Below are 9,926 nucleotides of genomic sequence, written 5' to 3'. Positions count from 1 at the left end.
AAGTACATCCACTAATTGCAGCAGTTCTAGTGATTAGGGGCAGGGTTTGATGGCTCTGGCACCGCCACCAAAAGCACACCGAAAGTCTCCTCTCTGGGCTTCTCCCAGAGAGGAGAAACAGAAAGTTGGCAAGTATGCCATAGGTTACTTCAAGCTGTTGTGTGAATAAGGTTTTCTTTTTCAGTTTTACAGGCAGCATTTTGATGAGTTTATAGCATCAAAGAGAGCAGCAATAAACCGGCAAAGGACCAGCTAGAGTCTATCATTTTAATGAGCTGCTTTATGCTTCCATAGAGTTGGGCATAAGTTCCAAGTGCCTAATAAAAAAAATATCAACTTGCATACAATGTGTCATATTGCACATTCACATAATTTGCTCTTGTATGTTGAGGTGTCTTAACACTTGGGTTTTGGTCAGAAAAGAGCTGACAAAGACAGAAAAAACGCTTTTTGGGCGCACTCCTTTTGAGTTTGATTAGATGATTATTTTAAAACATAGCTTTTATTAAAGACTTTTGTTAAAATAGATGGCACATTGAGATAAAAAAGTGGATTATTTTGGATTTAGTATGTGGTGTGATCCTTAAACTATAATTGTTAAGGAAAAAATTGTTGTATCACACATTAATTTGTCATTTGTGCACTGTATTCTCAAAGGTACGATTACCAGTGATTATAGGCAGAAAAATGATTCAGTTCCCCTTAGGAATTTGCGTAATCTTGTGCTGGAATTGCACAGTAGGTATACCAGGGTGGTTACCATACAGAAGGGCCTCGAACAAAAATGGTCTCCACACAGAAGCTCAATCTGGCAGTCATATACACAGCATGTTATTGAAGTAGCGATTCACCTCCCTTATGTTTATATTGCCACACCTGGTCTTCCCCAGGGATCTCCCACCTGGGTACTGTCCTGGCCCTCCACTGCTTGGCTTCCAAGTTCGGAGAGGGTTTGGGCAATCCAGCGGGGTATGGTGGCAATATCTCAGGGTTAATTCGGTGTACTTCAAACAATCTGGGCTGTTGGGCTGCAGATAGAGTTGGCGCAACAGGTTTGAACCAGTGTATTTGAGAGGGGCAAACTATCTGAGCACAACCGGTCACAATCACACAGGGTGTGCATATATATAAAAAATTCACAAAGAGTATATATCAATGTATATCTGTGTTTCCGAGATATGGCACACTGTAGATAGGAAAGCCAAAATATATATCTTAATGTCAATTATGCACTAGAAACAATTACAGCTGTCATATGGCATAGTAGAACAAAGAAAAGGCTATATATAATAATGACAGGTACGGTCACTCAAAAAATTATATATAAATATTCTCTCCCAGGTGTGTCAATACAAATTATGACAGGTTAAGTGTGGAAAAGCCTGTAAAAGTAATAGCAAGCTGTAGCTAGACGGGCCAGTGTATACACACTGTTGCACAATCGATTGGAAAGATAATTGGTGTTTTGACACAGTAAGATCCACCTGTGTGGATAAAATGAAAGTCAGTACTTGGATTAGTGCTCCAGATGCAGATTGGTAGAGTAACATATGATTTAGACGTGATTGATACAAAGTTGCTTGATCGCTGTGGACAAAGGACAATCTGTTTGATTTTTAACACACTCAGTGTTGCCACAGGGTTGTTTGTGGGCTGCACATTTGTATAATTAAGGGTGCCAACGGTACAGAATCACAGTTACTGGCTGCACGTAAAGTGGACACTCAGTTACATTGGTTGACACAGTGAACTGAATCATTTTTCTGCCTATAATCACTGGTAATCGTACCTTTGAGAATACAGTGCACAAATGACAAATTAATGTGTGATACAACAATTTTTTCCTTAACAATTATAGTTTAAGGATCACACCACATACTAAATCCAAAATAATCCACTTTTTTATCTCAATGTGCCATCTATTTTAACAAAAGTCTTTAATAAAAGCTATGTTTTAAAATAATCATCTAATCAAACTCAAAAGGAGTGCGCCCAAAAAGCGTTTTTTCTGTCTTTGTCAGCTCTTTTCTGACCAAAACCCCAGTGTATTAGCATTGAATCTAAACGCAGGGCGCACCGCCAACCCCACAACTACAATTAATTTTTCTTTGTAAGTAGTTTCAATAAGTTGGTTACATAACTTAATAAATTATCTATTTAGTCTGTGCGGATCTACACACCCTTGTTTACGTGTCTTAACACTTGTCACTTGCAATTGAGAGACCTTCATGTGCAAGATCATTACAAGAGAAACACAGAGATGTAACCAAGTTCCTTAGAGGTGTCCAGTTTTGGCTTACCCATAAATGTTTCTGAGATATTGGTAATGAAGGACGCTTATTTGCACGAGATGTAACTATACACTAGATTAAAAGTTATACATATAGGCCCTCATTCTAGTTGACTCGGTCCCCGTTGAATTCCCACCAGGGACCGATGTTAAAGCACTGCACATGCGCACAATATCATATGTGCATGCGCAGAGCTTCTGTGCGGGTGACTTTGACGACTTGTATAGTTGCAGTGGTGCTCGCACATGGGGGAAGGGGGTAGAGGTGGTCAGGGGGCATTTGCATGCGAACATCCTGCGTTTCCTGGGCGAATCCACCAAAACAGTGGGTGTGCCCAGGAAGGCACTGGGCGACACCATGCGAACGCAGGCGGGGACCTGCCTTCTGAGGACGGGTGGCTGATGTCACAGCACACCAGCCGCCCACCCCATTCTCGGACCCGAATGCCGAAAGTCTATGTCAGTCCAGACTGACTTAGATTTGCGAATAGGAGAAAAATCATTTGATGATCGGCGACTCTATCCTGCAAATGGATGTTTGTGCAAAACATCCATTTCCAAAGCGGTGGGGATGTGCGAACCGTGGCGTGGTGGGTGGGTATTCATGTGGGTGGTGTTACGCTGGCTAAGCAGCAATTTTCACTGCTTAGCAAGTCAATCAGAATCACCCCCATACTGCATTAAGATGTAAAACTTAAAACACAGCTGAAGAACCTTAAGTGTAAAAACTTATTTTTGATCACAAAAATCACAATTTTACATTGAATTTTAAATCATGCTTATTATTATTATAATTATTATTATAATTTTATTTATAAGGCGCCACAAGTGTTTCGCAGCGCCGTACAAAGGAACAATACAGGGAAACAAAACTTGGCATAACGTTATAATACATGCTGGGTACATTTCTCAGACAGCCAAAATGCAGACATTCAAAACACCATACAGTCATCAGGTACAATATTTGGAAAAAAATGTCAACAATTAATATGTGTTAAATTCAGTGGAGTGCAAGTAAGGGGGTAAAAAAATATGTTGTTGGTACGCCGTACCACCCCGCATCCCCTGCAGCACACTGCCACATTTGATACTTACCTCACCCCTCTGGCGCCAGCTGCCGATGAGAGGAGGAGGAGAGCATCACCGCAGGCTTCCCCCATCCTTCCGGCGGCTCCTGAGCCAATCAAAGCTCGCCTACCAGCAGCCACGGTGATTGGCTGCCGGGCCGCAAGCTCCAATTGGCTCATGAGTAGGCTCCATATTTGAAATGGACGAGAGCCACTGGAGGGGTGTGAGAAGCCTGTGCTGCTGTGCTCCGCTCTCATACTGGCAGTGGCAGAGGAGGAGGCCCTGTACTACAGGGGTGAGTCAACACCAAATGAGGCATTAAGCAGCAGCACTACAGGGGCATTAAGCAGCATCACTGCAGGGGACATTATGTAGCGGCACTACAGGGGACATTAAGCAGCAGCACTACAGGGGCAGTATGTAGTGGCACTACAGGGGGATTATGAAGTGGCAATACAGTGGGCATTATGTATAACTGGCACAGCAGGGGGCATTATGAAGCTGCACTACAGTGAACATTATGTACAATTGGCACTGCAGAGGGCATTATGCATGAAAGCAGCACTTCAAGGGGCATTATGTGTGTAAGCGGCACTAAAATGCCATGGGGGTGTATGCAAAATTTATAATTGTGCCACTGCTTGTATAGCATTACCTGGAAGTGCTAGGAACACTGGTGCCACCAGCAAGAGATGCAGAAAGCTGCATCTTTTACCATGAAACGTCTAGCAGCGAGAAATTCGAAGCCTTACTGTGAGTCCTAATATTTAATGGGCATTAGGGTGTGTGGTATAATGTGTAATGAGCAGTATGGTGTGCGGCATAATTTGTAATGGACATTCTTATGTGTGGCATAATTTTTAATGGACATTACAGTGTGGTATAATGTGTAATGGGCATTAGGTGTGTGGCATGATGTATGAAGTAACGTGTGTTTGGTATAATATGTAATAAGCATTATGATATGTGGTATAATGTTTAAGGGGCGTTATGGTGTGTGGCATAATGTGTAAGGGGCATAATTTGTGTGGTATAATGTATGGCATAATGTGGTGGTGTAATGGACATTAGGTGTGTGGCATAATGTGTAATGTAATGTGTGTGGCATAATATGTAATAGGCATTATGATGTGTGGTATAATGTGTAAGGGGCATTACAGTGTGTGGCATAAAGTGTAAGGGGCATTATGGTGTGTAGCATAATGTGACCATGCCCCTATTTCCATGTAGCCACTCCCCCTAATGACACGTGACCGTGGCCAAATTCAGTACCACTAAGAAAAAATCTCTGCTTGCACCACTGGCTAAATTTCAATTTATCACGGACTATTTTGGCAACCTGGGTTGCTATTATCTGAGATCTTTTGGGGGTACCTCAGCAAGGTCTGAAAAAATATCACCGCTTAAAGCCATTTCTTGCAAACCCATCAGCAAAACAAAAACACGTACTGTAGGTTGGCGTTCTATGTGCTTTTGCAGACGCTAAAAAAAGGGGGCTAAATGAATAGCCGGAAAAAAAAAAATTACAGAGGAATGAAAGAATTTAAGCTAACTGAGGGGTAGATGTAAGGCAAGTCATTATGGGGGAATAACGGTATCCATATATGGCCGATCCCCATATGAACAGGTACGAACGGGATTGGCAGCATACGACCCAAAAATACAAATGGAGAATATGACAAATTTACAAAGCTGTCATATTCACCTCATTCGGATTTCCAGATGTTGTAGCCTTTACTATCTGTTTGGACCCGTCCGTATTTGTACACATTTGTATTTGGCGTTTGTACTGTAGGTATGGCCGCCGAATACGTACGAAGCAGCAGCATTGCGTGGGTCGGTCAGATCCGTGCAATACTGACCTGTGTAAAAAAAAAATGGAAATGCATCTCCCTGGAGAAGCCGTGCTTGTTTACACTTGTGGCTCCTTCCTCGAACTTGGGGATTGGCCGGTAACATCAGACACCTCCGGGAGAGCTCCACTGCTGGTTGGCTGGGGGAGGACCCGGTGTCTGACGTCACCGGCCAATCCTCCAGTTCGGGGTGTTGGGCCGCAAGTGTAAACAAACACGGCTTCTCCAGTACGAGGTCCAAGAGATGCATTTTCTTTTTTAACCACGGGGATGCCTACTTGGAAAGAAGAGGACGCGATCTATGCTGGATTAGGTGGTGAGTATAATTTCCTTCCCCAGGTACCCCTATTGAATTCTATTAGAGAAGAGGACAGGCCTATATTGGAATCCATAGGTGAGTATGTATGAATTAAAATAAGTAGTATGCATTAAAGTTTTATTTTGTGTCTGTGTTTTAGTTCACTATTGGTTTTGTTGTAGAACTACAAGCATCAGGGGACCCTTTAATGCCCTGCATGCTGGTCCCGGCAGACAGCAATGGACCAGTTGGCAGCGGGGAGGAGGGCGCACAGCTGGCAGCGACAGATTCAGAAGCACCGGCCCCATTAACCTTCAGCGATAGCTTCTGCGGACCTCCCGGCACCCAAACTTACCTAGTGCCTCCAAGCCACCATGGGGTCTGCGGAGCTATTGTTAAGCCACTGACTGTAGATATTCTATACCATACTGCATTGTATCTTACACTCTACTCTAACCTGTACTACTGTCAATTTACACTCATGCTAATGTCCCATTCTCCAATCTGAGCTACATTCACTCTGTCGGTTGTAGCTGATTGTAACGTCAAGCATGTAAAGCCCCCTGCCACACACACACACACACACAGACACACAATTCCCTCTGCTACAAAAAGCCCCCTAATATCCCCCCACCCCCCCATACACACTTCTGCCTGCTACAAAAAGCCCCTGCTACACCCCCCTCCACACACACACACACACACACACTGTCCATAGTACAGGGAGACATCATGAAAGATATCCTCATTCAGATTTACTTGCAGTTTGGCTTAAACCATACCTCTCAACTTCTTTAATCTGAGAATTGGGATGCTCGCGCGCCAAAAAATGTGTGGTGGCATATTTCAAAGGGGGACCCCTCTATCACAATCCATAGCCCCATTTTTTGTCACTATGGGGGCATTGCCAGCACTGTGTAAGTTGCTGGCCATGCTCCCAAACCCTCTGCTATACTGAATAGACGGCATGCCCATCATCTATTGCAGCAGCGGCATCCCAACGACCTCCCCACCACAGGACACTGCTTGCTCCGGGACAAAGGACAGTCCCCAAAAACGGGACTGTGCTGTCAAAATCGTGACAGTTCAGAGATATGGCAAAACTGCAACTGCAGTCGTTCGCATGCTGGGGGCCGCACAGCATGAATAGTACTGTGATTGCAATTAGCTTGTGATCACGTTATAGAAATGGCTGTGACTGCTGCAATTAGCACAGGCATGTGATGTACAGACCATGCCCCCTAAACACTGCATTGCTGCCCCTCAAACTGCAGTCACATCCTTCCATCCACTACGCATGCGATTTTTCGCATTTCTGCTAAAGATACTGAATTAGCCACTATCTACTATATGTCCTTTTTCCCCATTCTGGTACACAAAATTACAGTGGTGCCTCAGCAATAAAAGAATACTATTATAACAGATGCATTGTGACCCTTATAGTTGCACTTGAATTTAGATTTTTCAAACTGTCTATATCCAATGTGAAACACAGCTCTTAATAAACACTGCAGTGACACTTGCAATACATTCAGTTCCAATGTGCTCTCATCTCCCAGTAAATTACACTAGAACATGAAATGTTTTGGGAATAAAACTGAAAATCTATTTAACTAAAGGGGTTTTATCTTATTAAGAGCCATTTAGATGTGATATGACTTTTCCACTTTTGCAAAGAACACATATTTTGTTCAAACTTGTACTTGAAATTGTTCTTAACTGTAAAAAATATCATAAATGAAGTCTATGAATTAAGGTTTTATGTGACTATAGTTAGCTAGCAGCTTTGCAAACCTACAGACATGGGGCCTTATTCAGATCTGAGCTCATTACAAATTTGTTTGGAAAATGGGCAAAACCATGTGCACTGCAGATGGGGCAGATGTAACATATATAGAGAGAGTTAAATTTGGTTGGGGTGTGCTGAAACTGAAATCTAAATTGCAGTGTAAAAATAATGCTGCCAGTATTTTCCCTGCACAAAAACAAAATAGCTCACACAAATCTAACTCTCTCTATACATGTTACATTTGACCCACCTGCAGTGCACATGGTTTTGCCCATTTTCCAAACAAATTTGTACTGAGCTCAGATGTGAATAAGGCCCATGGTCGCGGAGAGCTGAGCAGGGCCTGGTTACTGGAAGTGTTGTCAAATCTAAGAGGTGTGGCTTCAGTCATCTGGAAAAAAAAAATCTAAAACACTTACTAATGTATGCTGCAGGTTTCAAATTATAGCAATAAACATTGCCGGTTATAAAACTTTTCTGTATGCTTGCACAATATAATAACTAATTGTAAAAATAATACACAAAATATCATTTAAACTAGCCTTGCACAGTTAGAAAATAAGCATGATAGAAAACTCTGGCACATAGTATAGCACTAGTAGTACTGTGCAAAATAAGCATTAATGTTACATTATACAAAGGGTGTCACTAGGGCCGGGATACAATAGTGTGCACAACTGGCCCAATTCAAGTAATTTTCCAGCTAGTTGTAGATCTACGAATTTGATAGAAGGAAAATAGCTGTAAAGTCACCATGGCAAAAATAGAGTGGCTAATCCTAGGCTGGGGATCGGAGGATTTGGCCCTATAAATCCCTTGGATTTGAATGGGGGTTGGAGCTTCCAATCCCGGGATTAGATTGTCCATGTGCAATCGAATGCCTAGCAGCACTGAACAGTGATGCAGCCACTGCTTGGATGCTCCTGACCCTAGCTGTGTGGCTGTGCACAGCGTGACGTGATGTCAGAGGTCACACTATGCAGCTCGCCCACCTCTCCTGCCTGCCACACTGATTGTCTCCTGTCCGCCATGTTGTTCCTGATCCTGCTGCTGCCTGCCACCCCCAGCCAGCCCTTTGTAAGTAACACTGTGGGTCGGACAGTTTTAAGCAGGGAGAGGGGACGAAACATACAAACACCCAACACACACATACAGCAGATACACACAGTATACATACAGTACATACACACAACTCATACAGCATATATATAGATAGAAAGATATATATACACAAACACACAGCATACATAAACACAACACATACTCAGCATGCATACACACTACAGATATACACATCAAACATACATTCAGTATGCATACATACAAATAGAGCATACATACATACAAACACACACACACACACCATACAGCACTAACCAGCGGCGTAGCTACGTTTTGACCCCCCGCAGCCTTACCTTTTGTGCTGGTCCTGGTGGCTCCATTCTTCTGCTGAGGACCACCACAAAATGGCCGCCCCCATACAGCAGACACTTTCAGAGAACTGTGTGCTATATGGGGGTGGCCATTTTGTGGTGGTCCTCAGCAGAAGAACGGAGCCGCCGGGACCAGCGAAATAGGTAAGCCTGCGGGGGATTGGGGGGAGTTGTAACTATAGCACCGCAGCGCGGTGCTATAGTTACGCCAGTGGCACTAACCCTGGAGGGCATCAGTTACTAGAGTCCATCTGAATGGCTGCACATACTCTGTAACTCCCTCAGCTGCTGTCTTTGTAATGTACTCCGCTGATTCGTAACTCTCTGCTCCAATCGTGCCGCATGGGGGACCTAACCAGTGCAGTCTTGGGGGTATGCAATCTCCCGCCGCTATTCCCGACTGGGTAAATAATGGCGGGTTCCTGTTCAATGCTGTCTTTTCTGACAGCATTGGAAAAGGATCACAGCAGAACGAGCCCGACTCTAGAAACTGACGGGCCCGTTTTGCCGATAACGGCTGTGTATTGTCTCGATCGACAATCCACGGCCATTTATGCAGACATGCCCACTTTTCACCGATCGGCAAGCAGAACATTGAATTCCACCTGCCAATTTGCTGTCGGGCAAAATGGAAACGGGCCAGGATCACGGTGGTTGGGAGGGATCAACAGCCATGATCCAGGATTGCATACCCCCTTCGTCTCTAATTTGTTGCATTGCATGTGTTTCCCTAATAGATGAGGTTTCTAAGAGTAATGTACCCCCGGGCCCCACCTTACTTCAGCTGTTGACCCCCTCCCCCATAGTACCAAAAAAACATTGCCTGGACAGCACAGGGCTGCATTCACTAGAAATAGTTTAAAACTAGATTCAAAATTATTTTTTTTACTGTCACACTACAAATGCCAACAAGAACTGTCATGCCTAATTTTAATGGCTACCAGGGAATACAGACACTTGGAAAATTAGAAAAAACAGCAGTACTGTTCCACCATGCCCCAGCATCCAGGGCCTGATAGCTCGTGCAATGCATCTGTAGAAAAAAAAAAAATAAGTTATAAAAACTCCCACATACACTCATTCAGAAATTTACCAAACTACAGTATGTTCCAAAGGATCTTCCAGAGAATTATACTAGTACGCCCACTCAAAAGCAAAAGCTTTGAAAGCTAGTCTGCTACCTTCTGTGTTTGTG

General features: G+C 43.5%; 1 pseudogene; it reads right to left on the bottom strand.

Annotated features, from left to right (window-relative positions):
* Positions 1-864: 864 nt before the first annotated feature.
* Positions 865-983, bottom strand: LOC146005965 (5S ribosomal RNA; annotated as a pseudogene).
* Between the last annotated feature and the right edge of the window lie 8,943 nt (positions 984-9,926).

This window comes from Crinia signifera, chromosome 5, assembly GCF_055691185.1.
Source record: "Crinia signifera chromosome 5, ASM5569118v1, whole genome shotgun sequence".
NCBI classification, from domain to species: Eukaryota; Metazoa; Chordata; class Amphibia; order Anura; family Myobatrachidae; genus Crinia; species Crinia signifera.
This window is presented reverse-complemented; position numbering and strand designations above follow the sequence as displayed.